The 14,347-nt window shown below is 36.1% G+C and overlaps 1 protein-coding gene across 8 annotated transcripts in view; it reads right to left on the bottom strand.

Annotated features, from left to right (window-relative positions):
* LOC115209232 (regulating synaptic membrane exocytosis protein 2) overlaps positions 1-14,347 on the bottom strand; it is a 238,561-nt gene that overhangs the window by 206,253 nt on the left and 17,961 nt on the right. The gene's annotated exons all lie outside the window — the stretch shown is intronic.

The following is a 14,347-nucleotide window of genomic DNA, read 5'->3' as shown; positions in this document are numbered from 1 at the left end:
TAATATTTTCATAACTAAAATATTTTCATAACTAAAAGCAAGGATGTTATAGTTGCATAATGGTGACTGGCTACAAGCAGTTTATCAATTGAGTGTGTACAAGCATAAAATGATAAAAGTATAAACAAACAAAGCAATTAGTATCAGGTTAGATGATGACATTTATATCTTTAAACATGATGTTACACGAGTATATTTACTTCCTTCCTTCTCATGATCTATACTCGTATAACATCATATTTAAAGACATAAATGTCATAATTTAACCTGATACCAGTTATTTTGCCTGTTTATACTTTTATCCTTTTATCAGCATCATCCAGTGTCTGTTTTCCATGCTGGCATGGGTTGGACGGTTTAGCAAGAGCTGGCAAGCTGGAGAGCTGCACCAGGTTCCAGTCTGATTCGGCTTGGTTTCTACAGCTGGTTTCCTAACACCAGCAACCTTACAGAATGTGCTTGGTTCTTTTTATGTGGTACCAACAGAGGTGCTTTTTACATGACGCCAGCACAGGTACTTTTTATGTGACCTGGCACAGGTTGATTTTACGTGGCCCCTGCCAGGTGCTTTGTACATGGTGTTGGCATACGTGCTTTCTACACAGCACTGGCATGAATGCTTTTTATATGGTACCAGCACAGGACTTTTGCTGGCAAAAACCCCTTCAGCTAGGCGGGTATCATTAACAGTTCTGCTGTGGTGGGCAGGCCTTTTTGACTGCAACAAAGTGCTAGATAGCTTGGTCCTTTGTCATCTCCATAAGGCTCAGAGTCCTGAGATCAGCCTTCAGTCTTTGTCCCATGTCTCCCTGAGTTTCCCTCTTCCACCTGTTCCATCCACTTTAAGTGATCAGCACTTCTTTATGCAGCTGTCTACATCCATCTGCATCACATGACCAAACCAGTGCAGTCTTCTCGCTTGTACACTGCATTGAATTCTTCCTGTGCCTAACTTTTCTAAAGGATTTGTTAGTCTTATTTCTGAGTGGCTGTGTGGTAAGTAGCTTGTTTACCAACCACATGGTTCCGAGTTCAGTCCCACTGCGTGGCACCTTGGGCAAGTGTCTTCTACTATAGCCTCGGGCCGACCAAAGCCTTGTGAGTGGATTTGGTAGATGGAAACTGAAAGAAGCCCATCATATATATATATGCGTGTGTGTGTTTGTGTGTCTGTTCCCCTAGCATTGCTTGACAACCGATGCTGGTGTGTTTATGTCGCCATTACTTAGCGGTTCGGCAAAAGAGACCGATAGAATAAGTACTGGGCTTACAAAAGAATAAGTCCCAGGGTCGAGTTGCTCGATTAAAGGTGGTGCTCCAGCATGGCCGCAGTCAAATGACTGAAACAAGTAAAAGAGTAAAAGAGTAAAAGAGTATTGCCCACAAGGGGCTAAACATAAAAGGGACAAACAAGGATAGACAAAGGGATTAAGTCGATTACATCGACCCCAGTGTGTAACTGGTGCTTAATTTATTGACTCCGAAGGGATGAAAGGCAAAGTTGACCTCGGCGGAATTTGAACTCAGAATGTAACAGCAGACGAAATACGGCTAAGCATTGTTAGTCTTGGCTAGGTCAAAACAATCTCTCTAGTACTGATGGCACAATAACTTCACAAAGTACACTCTGTAAAGATATTGATGAACATACAGAAATAATGTAAGACTGTTTAGTCTTGCTGGAGACAAGTGGTTGACAGATAAATATAGTATAGAAAGGACTTTGTAGCTTTGTGAAGACAAGATAACCTATCTAATTCTTGTGCCATGATAAAATGCATCTGAGACCCCCTTCGGTCATGACACAGACCATGGGATTGCACCTAGAAAGTTACCCTCCCAGGCACAAGTCCAGGCAAGGATGTTTATGGAAGACCAGCAGTCGCCTATGCATACCGGCCTCCCCTCTCCACGCCACCAGTGTTATCCAAGGGAAAGGCAAAGGCTGATACAGCTTGGCACCTGTGATGTCGCAACTCATTTCTACAGCTGAGTGAACTGGAGCAACGTGAAATAAAGTGTCTTGCTCAAGAATGCAACACGCAGCCCAGTCTGGGATTCGAGCTCACAACCTCGCGATTGTAAGCTCGATGCTCTAACCACTGAACCATGCACCTTCACCTAAATGTACCTACTACACTCTTAAAAGTAGTCGGCAACAAAAAGGGCATCCATAAAAATCATGTGAAAAATGGAATATATGAGTAAGATGTGTTCCATAACCTATACAAGAGGGCTACAACTCTGTATAAGGAGACTGACTCAGGGAAAAATCAAACATGAAATGATGATATTCAGAATGTTTGTTCTTAAAATATTTATAAAATTTGTAAATGTAAAATATTAGAGCAAATATGCCAAAAATTAAATTTATTGTGAAATAGCCTTGTATTTCATTTTCATTTTCAAAAGAAATAAGCTGTTAGGCTCTGTTATGTATATTATCAATCACAAAAGAAATGATGTCTGGGTCATAGACATAGTGCACATGGTAAACCATAGATTTACAGGGCACAAAGATCTATGTCAATCAATAGTTACTGCATTTAGTTCAAATAAGTGAAACAGTATATTCAATATAATTGTTGACATTTTCTTTTAGTTGATCAAATATGTACCATCTGAATATCTTTTCAGTCATGTATCTGTTTATCTATTAGTTTAGTTGTGGAGATAATGTTTTAAGTGTTCTCAAAGGTGTTTCATTTCTTATTAAGTATTTTTGTAAAGAAACTATAATAGCCTATGTATTACTATTGAATGTTTATATGATGACTTCAAAGGGAAAATAAGCTGGTGACTAAGAAAGTAAAATAATCAGAGATAAAGTCCATTGATTTTTTCCCCCTTTAAGCTATTAATGGTCATTTGATGAAAGAGATGAAAACTTATATTTCTTTTATGGAATTCTTAGAAAGAAAATCTGAGTAAAGTGAATACCTGAAAGAACTGATAATCTGGTAGAGATTCCACACTAAACCAAAAACAGAAAGACTTTAATAATATTAACAGAGACAGAAATTTTGAGGAATATTTAATCTTTTCTCTTACTTTAACTGATACAGTTGCTGGACTGTGGTCATGCTGGGGCACCACCCTGAAGAGTTTAGTCAAACTGACTCCAGTACTTAGTGTATTTTTTAGTTTGAAGTTTAGTACTTATTGTATCTGTCTCTTTTCCAGAACTGCTAAGTTAGAGGGGACATAAACAAAGCAACACCAGTTGTCAATTGGTGGTGAAGGACAAACACACACATATATATATATATATATATATTGGCCTGCTCACTTAGCCAGTGGGGTGGCGTCATTTGAAGGCTAAAACAATGCGAAGCACATTGTGACCAGCAAGTGTAGCAACATCTGATAGCCTGGTCAGTCACAGTGATATATATATATGCTGTAATTGAGAAGACCCAGCAAGCCAAGTGAGACCACTTATGCATACCTTTCCTTCATTGGACACTAAACTCTGCTTGCAAAGACCTGTTGAAGCAAGTGAAATCAAAATCAAATTCGATGACAGCACCACTTAACTGGCATCCGTGCTAGTGGAGCACGAAGAGCACCATCCAAGTGTGATCGTTGCCAGGGCTGCTGATTGGCTCCTGTGCTGGTGGCACATAAAAGCACCATTCGAGTGTGATCATTACCAGTATCGCCTTACTGGCACATGAAAGACAACATTCGAGCGAGGTCATTGCCAGTACTGCTGGGCTGGCTCCTGTGCAGGTGGCACATAAAAACACCATTTGAGCGTGGTCGTTGCCAATACTGCCTGACTGGCCCTCGTGCCAGTGGCACATAAAAGTACACCCACTACACTCTCGGAGTGGTTAGCGTTACGAAGGGCATCCAACTGTAGAAACTCTGCCAGATCAGACTGGAGCCTGGTGCAGCCATCTGGCTCGCCAGTCCTCAGTCAAACTGTTGAATCCATGCCAGCATGGAAAGTGGACATTGAATGATGATGGTGATGATATACATGTCTGTGAGGGTGTATGGCCTAGCGGTTAGAGATTCGTACTCACGATTGTGAGATTATAGTTTCAATTCCTAGACTGGGTGGTGCATTGTGTTCTTGAGCAAAACACTTCACCTCTGCGATCACTTCAATATCTGACGCGTGGTTTGATGGAGAGAATGAGCTAATGTGTAGCATAAACACTTGATCACTATAAACAAATCATTTGTGCAGGTCGTTAGGCAAGCTGAGCACTCAGACAGGAGAGTCCATTATATATATATCCGATGGCTGGATAACTGAAGAGATGGCGGCGTGGATTTCCACCTTGGCATCCGAAACTCAGAGTTTTATCATGGCTACCGAATAATTATTACATATTACATTTACAGATAAATTCCTCTATTTACATAATATCGAGGTCACTTTCATTCTTACCATTTTTATCAATATATATGTATATATATACACACACACACATGCAATGGGCTTCTATACAATTTCTGTCTAACAAATACACTCATAAACCATTGGTTGGCCTAAGGGTATTGTAGAAGACATTTGTCCAAGGTGTGATCATTTTATTATCTAGGGCACTTTCCTAGACAACAAATAAAACTAATAGATTGCAAGGAATATTGCAAAGAATATAATCTTGAAGTCTAAATCAATATAAAAATCAGTACTACCAAAAGCCAATGGTATTAACTGGAATCATTAAGTGAAAGTTAGGTATTTTATCTTCTAGTGATAAAGTGCAAGTACTAAAATAGTGAGCTAAACGTTATAATCTGGAAAACTTGAACATTTAATTTAAGAAAATAAATCTGTATAAATAACAATACATTATATTTATAAAGAGTGTTTGGTCATGATAATGAAGAAAAAATAATAATCTCTCATCCTGCATAAAGAATATTAACCCAAACTCTCCTCTTTCTCAAGTAATTTTTCTTGGCACTTTAAATGCTTCCAGGCAACTCTATGAGTTTAAAGAGAAAATCATGTGCTATTTTGAAGAACTTACATCAGCTGATTTTCTTTTCCATGCTTATTCTTGACTAAGCTATTGATTCTTTAAACATTCTTGGTATTTTACTGACTTCCAAATGCAACCTCTATACATATATCAGCAGCTTTCTATTGCTTTCACATTGTATACTAAGAAGCTCATATGGAACTACTGAATGTCAAAGGGTCATACACACGTGCTATACTTGTACTATCTGTTTTATATGCCATTTGAAACTCACTAACTATATTAAGTCCCTCCTTTCTATCTGTATAAAATATTACGTTGTATTGAAAAGGAAGTGGGGGGGGGGTCATCCACATTTCCTAGTATCATGTTGATCATAAACTTATGTATTTCTTCCTTGAACAATATGTTAAATTAATATTTAAGATTTGGAACAAGTAATCACTGTTAGGAGTCTAGACTATTATTAACAAGATTATTCTATACTTTACAAAATAGTTGGAATATTTGTAAAGATACAGAGATATGTGGTTTACTAAATGCATTAATAAAATCTCAGTAACAAAGAATTAAAAGTATTAATAATGCTTGAGAGAAAAATAAATAGTAGAACTATATGTAAGTCATGCTCAAACCCATAATTGGGGGAAAAAATTCATGAGAGAAAATTATAGGTTAGTGCAGATAGTAACCTGTGCTGCAGAAATCACCAGAATTCAGAAAGAAAAAAAAAAAAAAAAAAAAAACCCCACTAAAACGGCCATGGAACAAATAAAAGACAATTATCAATGGTTGAGTAAAATGAGAAGAATGAATGTTAAAATATGCTGAGAGATCTTTCAAATGTCAATGGAAATTTATCAATTTTTATGATTTGGTATTTCATTAAAAGACCACAATGTAAAGATTATGAGCACATATCTCCAAACAGATATTTTGAGCATGATGATGTAGATATAATTTTGTGTGACCTTCCCGACATTATCATTCCATCTCTATTGTTTTCCTTTTGCTCATAACTGTCATCATTAAAACAGTTAAAATAACTAAAACATTTTAAAAATATGAATAAAAACCTACACAATTAGATATCAGTTCTTTACCTAAATAGCAATAATTATTTCTGAAGCCTCTTTTATCTTTTACTTGTTTCAATCATTGGACTGTGGCCAGGCTGGTGCACCACCCTGAAGGATTCAGTTGATCAGATCAATCCCTCTATTTATCATTTTTAAATGTAGTACTTATTCTATTAGTCTCGTTTGGCAAACCACTAAGTTATTGGGACACAAACAAAACCAACACTGGTTGTCATGTGATAGGTTGAGGACAAACATATTCACAAAGACACACACACACACAGATAGATATTATATATACACAGACATGCAGGAAGTAAATAGACACCATTAATTTTCAAAATTTCTGATCTAAGCGTCTTAATATGTTTTCAGTGGTGTAGAATTTACAATGTGATTATTCTTTTTCATTCTGGGTGCCATTATATTAAACATTTGTGAAGAGTAACAATGCTACGCACAAAAAATTCAGCAGAACTGTCAGATTTTCAAAGAGGTCATATTGTTGGGCAATCTGAGGCTGGTCTTAGTCAGCGAAAAATTGCCGAAAATCTTCAAATTCCTCTTGCTACTGTTAATAGAATTATAATGTAATTCAAAAGCTAAGGAAAAGAATCAACAGATTCTCGTCCCAGCTGACCTGGGCCCTCAGAAAGGAAGCTTTGCTGTTTGAAGAGAATTGTGGTAAACGAAACCCATTTGAAGGCTTCTGACATTGCAAAATGGCTAGAAGTTAGTTCAAGAACGTGTGTTACATACCTGCATAAGCTTGGGTATTATGGACGAGCAGCTAGAAGAAAACCTCTCCTTCAACCAATTAATATCAAATAAAAGATTTTGAAAATAAAAGGTGTCTATTTACTTCCTGCATGTCTGTGTATATATAATAAGATTCCATACAGTTTCTGTCTACCAAATTCACTCACAAGGTGTTGGTCAAACTAGGGCTATAACAGAAGACACTTGCCCAAGGTGCTGAGCAGTGGAACTGAACCTGAAACCACATGGTTGCAAAGTGAGCTTCTTAACTACACAAACTAACCCTAACCTATACACACTCATGCCTTTGAGAAAAGGAGTGACAAATCACAGTGCTGATATATTTCCCAAAGACACTGGTACTGATAACAAAAGTGATGTGACTGAAAAAAATCAAAACCAAATAATAGGCTTCTAATAATATAACATTAACTACTGAGTTAGAATAATATACATCTACAATCACTTATGTACTGTTCTAAAATTCTAAAAGTTCTGTAAATGTTTTAATATCAGTCCACATGTATGCAGGATAGTATAGTGTTATGGTGACAAAGAGCTCAAATTACAGTGTGCACTCAAATATAAGAATTTTTTAATGTCAGTTATTATTAACAGGTGAGAGTGAAAGATTTTCAGATTATTAAACCACATATCTTCTCTTTATAAATTTCTTTTATGAATATCATACTCTTTTACTCTCTCTTTTACTTGTTTCAGTCATTTGACTGCAGCCATGCTGGAGCACTGCCTTTAGTCAAAGAAATCGACCCCAGGACTTATTGTTTGTAAGCCTTGTACTTATTCTATCGGTCTCTTTTGCCAAACCACTAAGTTACAGGGACGTAAACACACCAGCATCAGTTATCAAGCGATGTTGGGGGGACAAACACAGGCACACAAACATACACACACATACATACATACATACATATATATATATATATATATATATATATATATATATATATATATGTTCGTTTGTTTTCCACCTGCCTTCGTCTTTTGTCTATTTTCATAAAGCTTCCCGTTATATATATATATATATATATACGATGGGCTTCTTTCAGTTTCTGCCTACCAAATCCACTCACAAGGCTTTAGTCGGCCCGAGGCTATAGTAGAAGACACTTGCCCATGGTGCCATGCAACGGGACTGAACCCGGAACCATGTAGTTGGTAAGCAAGCTTCTTACCACACAGCCACACCTGTACCTATGTAACTATTAGTACTTACTCATAAACTTTAGTCAACCAAATCTCTCCCTCTCTCTCTCTCTCTCACACACACAAACGCTGCACTTGCAGTATAATGTCCATAATGCTGAATTTTTATTTTATGAATCTCTATAGAAATTTTTACAGGAAAGGAGTCAATTTAATAAAACTCAATGAATTACTGATTCACAGAACTTGGAGAGAAACAAAATGTATTAACCCATCAACTTTATATTCTCCATGATATGAATGAATACTTATTATGGAAACATTGAAAGCTTTAAATAATAAAGACATCATATAACATGTGCGGGACCATAAATAGCTTTCAAGCTGTCATATGCCAATTTTATAATTTAACTGCAATGTTATTAATTTTATCTATCTATTGTGTAGAAGTAGTAGGGCAATTGTTGTACTTCTACCTGTGTTCAGGATCCATAGTAAATTCTATTACAAAATTATAGTAATTAATGGTAATGCTTAAGTGGTGAAATTAGTGTACAAGTGAATATTCATCAAAGCTTAGCTGACAGTTTCCTTTTTATTTTCTTTATTGTCTCTTTAGGACCAGATGTCCTTAGAAACTTTATATGCTGAGGAGACAGTTTCCACTGCAGACTCAAAGTGCTGCAGAAGCAGTTCCAAGGCTGAAAAGTTAACATAACAAAGACCTAAATATTCATTTATACAAGAGAACACAAAATGCCAGCATCAACTGTGGATTGGCCTTTCATGATACGGAGAAAGGGAATATGTAAAAACTCGACATCATTACTCAGAGCAAGAAACAGTTACATTCAAGATGCAGTAGGACCAGTAGTGAACAATGACTGCGCAAGATATACAAGATTAGTTATTAAAGGGGTCCCAATGAAGTGAAGACTATTGAAATATTGAAATATTCAAATGTTTCACTAGATGTAGTAAATAGTGTCTTTTCTTTGGATGTGTGCAAGAGGTGGGTGTAATTATAGTAGCTATAGGAAGAAAGGAGTGAAAGCAGTTAAGATAATAGTCACTTATTTTGACAACAAAAGGTTTCTCTCCTAGTGTTATAGGCAGCAATCCATATGAAACTTAAGTAAGAGACATAATGCTGTATGATAGTGTGAGACTAATCTAATAAAGATTTGCGGAATCAGAAGAGAAATAAATTGTATACTATCTGAGAGAGTGATGGAAGAATGCAAAAGAATCAGCTTCATTAGTATGGATGTGCTAACAGTGGAAGGTACTTGTAGCAAATGAAGACCAAAAGAAAGAAGTGATAAGATTGGATTTCAGAATGTTGGCCTTCATAAGCAAATGATTCACAATCAAGAGTGGCAATATGCCATGCTGCAAAACCACTTCCAACACCTTAATAAAACAAACATTAAAAACAACACTGATGATGACACTCTAGTATTTATTTTATCTTATATATATATCTGAAGTTACTGCCAGAAAAAATAACTTAAATATAAATATTTCATCCAATGATGTTGATGAATCAGAAGTTCAATTCTGCTATCTAAGAACAAGTTTATATTAAAATTAGGAAATTGTGTTCTCGTTTAGTAAAGTCATTTAATCAACTTTTTTAAAATTTGAAGAGGCCCAAGATTTCCAAATAATTAGTTACAGAAAATTGATATTTTAGCACCATAATTTGCAATGTACATTTCACACTTCTAGGTAAAGATTGAAACAATTAGCAGAGCTAATTAAGTCTAACAATTTCAGGCAACCAATCATGGAGGCCTAAAACTGACATTTGGCTAAGTTAATTGTCATTTAAGACAACAGGTTACTATTAGGTGATATGACTGCCATAAAAAATTCTTATAGAAACCATTAAACTAAAATTGTTTTCAAGTCAAACAAATATTCATTATGACTGCTTCATTTTAAGAATAAAAAACTACTTTATAGGGACATAAGTAATGTGCATATATAATTTTAAAGATGTTAGTGGGTTTTAATTATTGTATGACAAAATTATTCAAAGCATACAAAACTAATCAGGAAATTTTAAAATAAAATCCTTCACATCAGCTTTTGAAAAATCTATTGATTATAATATAAAAGAATTAAAATCTGCAAAATTAATTAGGTCAGTAATCACATCATATCTATGCATTATTTACAAACAAATCAACAAACCTATACAAACAAACTAACGTATAACCTTTTGTTAAAATTCTTATTAACAAACTAATTTCCCAACTCTAATTCCAGTTCAAGAGTCTCATAGCAGTTAATGTTATTTAAGAAACAATCATTAATTTTCAACCATTTTAGATATTAAAAAATTGTCTTCATGCATTTCTACTTGAATAAAATAATTTTCTTTGTAAGTTTGACACAGATAAGCAATTGTTTTTGTCATCTTTGAAAGGCCTCCTACACAGGAAATTACTGTGGTTAAAGTGAGATGAAAATCTATAGGTTAATGTCTCTAGAAAAACGTGGGCAATGGAAGAATTGATAAGGTAAAGAGCTCAGTATGGAATTTAAGAGAAGAGACATTAACCTGGGTGTAGATAACTAATTTAGCAGAGCAGAGACTATTGTAGTAGCTATAAAAGAACCAGTGAGAAGAAACAGTATAATTATGAATTAACAATTGTAGCATGTTGGTGAGTGAATCTTTGTCAATCAACTGGATTACTCTCTTCTGGATATTGGTCGCCTATATTTTGTGTATATAGTAGTAGCAGTCTTAAGTGAGTACAGTATGTGATGTTTATTTGAGCCTTGAATAGATCAACAAGTGAGTTTATGCAAAGTACTTTCTGGCCCTATAGAGGAAACTTAATCTTTAAGATGCAATTCTAACCATGTTATAGCTATGTTTTGTTTGTCCCTTCTTGAACCATGCCTGGCTCATAAGGGCTGGTTTCTCAGTTTCCTTGGCATATAGGTTCCCCACCTGGATGGGACGCTGGTCCGTTGCAGGTGAACTGCAAAATTCAGAAGGAAAGAGTGAGAGAAAGTTATGGCGAAAGAGTCAGCAGAAGTTCGCCATTACCTTCTGCCGGAGCCACGTGGAGCTTAGGTGTTTCACTCATAAACAAACACATCGCCTGGTCTGAGATTCAAACCCGCGATCCCTCAACCATCAGTCTGCTGCTCTAACCACTAGACCATGTGCCTCCACTTATAGCTATGTAGCCACTATTAAATATATCAGATGTTCCAGAGCCAAGCATTTGTAATCAACAGTAATTTCACTTGCACTGTGTTCACAAGTAGAGAAAAGAAACGTTGTAGAATTGCTTCCACAGTATGTAGCAACAGTCTTTTAAAGATTAGATTGTCATGTCCTCGTTGAAGGATAGGGCTCTGTTCATGGAAGTAGTTAGAGCTTGTCTAGCATGCAAATGAAAGCTGTGTGTATAAAATTAGAGAGTGAAACATGGCATCATCTGCCTAAGTTGTGTTAGAATTAATTGCAAACAGATTGTGTTCTACAGAAAGATGCATTTAGAAGATATGACCAAACTATGGAGTACACCGCAGTTGTACTCCATGGTTAGGCTGGAAAGAGCTCTATCAGTACATGCTGGCAGAGAAAAACCGACCCAAGAAATGAGAGAGAGGCAATGAAAAATTAGTAAGCTTTGAGGTTCTTATGCTGGATCCAGAGAAAAGTTTTGCCTATGTCAAGGCAACAGCATTGCCAAAGTTCTCAAGAGTGAAATACCATTGGTGATAGTCTATAAGGTTGGACAGACACAAAATAACGAAAGGGATGATTGTTTAGGATTTTGAGTGGTTAGAAGTGAGATATGAAATTGGTAGTCAGAATGGTTGCTCCTTATGGGAATGAAAGCTATAGTGTATTTCCATAAACTTGAATTGATTACTATAAAGCCTTAAGGATTAAAGAATTTGATAAGTGTGTAAGATTAACCCTGTAACACAGTGTTTGGAGGTATTAGAAGGGATACCATTGGGAAAGGCAGCGAGCTGGCAGAAATGTTAGCATGCCGGGCTAAATGCTTAGCAGTATTTCGTCTGCCGTTGTTCTGAGTTCAAATTCCGCCGAGGTCGACTTTGCCTTTCATCCTTTCGGGGTCGATAAATTAAGTACCAGTTACACACTGGGGGTCGATGTAATCGATATATCCCTTTGTCTATCCTTGTTTGTCCCCTCTATGTTTAGCCCCTTGTGGGCAATAAAGAAATAAGAAGGGATACCATTGGGATTGGGATCAATTATTTTGTTGGGCTTATCGATTATTTTTGTTGGAAAAGATTTTGTGCTTAGTGACTGTGTATATGTGATGGAGTGAAGAAGATTTTTGAATTAGTTTTACTGAGCTGAGTAAATGCTGTGCAGAGACTGAAACAAAGCTGACAGCAAACAAAAGTATAGTTTCTGTTTATTTTTTGTTATATTTAAACATTTTAAAACCCAGTTTTAACAATAAAAAGACGTTTCTCTCTTTTAAATATATACAAAAGTACTTTAAAGGAAGTAATAAAGAAAATATGATAAATGGAATTTGTTTGGAAAATTAAAAATCTAGTGAACTTATTCAAATAAGCTTTCTTCTCATATGTAAAGACACTAAAACAGTATTGCAATTTGATATATTACTTTAGTATAAATATGAGGGTAACTCTGAGATGGATCTAATTAATTTCTTAATGATTATTTCAGCAGCATTTCCTGCAGGAAAATCCAGCTTCTGTCAGATGCACTCCAATTGCAAAATCGAACATTTTTGTCTCTTGCTTTTTGACTTCAATTTCACCTTCCACATGATCAAGTCTCCTTAAAGCTACTATTTCGAGGTGAGGTGTTCCTAAGAGAACATCTCACCAATATAACAGTACAGGTAGGGAGTAAATATATGAAGAATCTAAGAGTTCTCTTAACTGACTGACTGATCAGTATTTGCAACAAAGCAGCCTTTGTGAACAACATTAAAATATCATCTGATTTTTAAATTTTTATTTATTTATTTTTTTTCTTTTTACTAGTTTGCCATTTTAGATTCCTTGTGAGAAGTCTCTCTTTCCCTTTTCAACCATTACTAGTATGGTTTCTGTGAACCCAGATTTACAAGAGATCTATTTTCCTATATCATGAAACAATGGTTTGTTGATTTGAGAACTTTCATGATAACAATGCTGCTACCCTTGAGCCTTTGACTGTGTGTCACCACTACTTCTACAACACATTCTATTACATATATGAAACAATCTTTCACTCATCCTAAACCATCCACATGCAGGTGCCATTTACACACACTCTAGATACATGAAATTTACCCTGTTTCGGTAAAGAATTCAAAATATATGTTAATAATATGACGACCTAAGCCAGGCATGGACAACTTTTCTCAAGAAGCAGGTTACACGAGATATAGCTCCTTACCAGGAGAGCTGCACTACTAAAAAAATTCAAGGTAATTTTTCATTAGGTGTAGGAGTGGCTGTGTGGTAAGTAGGCATAGGAGTGGCTGTGGGGTAAGTAGCTTGCTTACGAACCACGTGGTTCTGCGTTCAGTCCCACTGCATGACACCTTGGGCAAGTGTCTTCTACTATAGCCTCAGGCCAACCAAAGCCTTGTGAGTGGATATGGTAGACAGAAACTGAAAGAAACCCATTGTATATATGTGTGTGCGTGTGTGTGTGTGTGTGTGTGTGTGTGTGTGTTTGTGTGTCTGTGTGTCTGTTCCCCAACATCACTTGACAACTAATGCTGGTGTGTTTACGTCCCTGTAACGTAGCGGTTCGGCAAAAGAGACCGATAGAATAAGTACTAGGCTTACAAAGAATAAGTCCTGGGGTCGATTTACTTGACTAAAGGCGGTGCTCCAGCATGGCTACAGTCAAATGACTGAAACAAGTAAAAGCGTAAAAGGTGTCACTAAGAAAGTCCTGCAGGTCACATGCAGCCTATGAACTGCAGTTTGCCAAACTGACCCAAACTGTACATACAAAATATGCAAAAACTGCATTTCAAAGACTAGGTTTCCTTGTTAAGGCCAGAAAATACTTCAGCTGTGTTCAGTTTCTAATATATCTAAGAGGGTTATGGTGATACATACATAAAAAAAGTCATCTGGGTGACAGGAAAGCATTTATTCACAAGTATTTTATAACTACTGCCATGCATTTCTCTGTATTTCTCTATCTTTTCCACTGCCAGTTTCACACAACAAACCCCATGCTAAATGCTTTGCCTAGTCTTCTAATTCCAAAATTTCAGCTCACTGGACTCCCTCTTGGATTATACTTTCCTACAATTTTCAACCTACAGAAGTTTAGAACAAAAACTAAAGCAGCATCACCAGTAAGATAGAGCTTTCAAAATTCATGAATGTTGTATAATTTCCTTTGACAAC

This window comes from Octopus sinensis, linkage group LG3, assembly GCF_006345805.1.
Source record: "Octopus sinensis linkage group LG3, ASM634580v1, whole genome shotgun sequence".
In the NCBI taxonomy this organism is placed as follows: Eukaryota; Metazoa; Mollusca; class Cephalopoda; order Octopoda; family Octopodidae; genus Octopus; species Octopus sinensis.
This window is presented reverse-complemented; position numbering and strand designations above follow the sequence as displayed.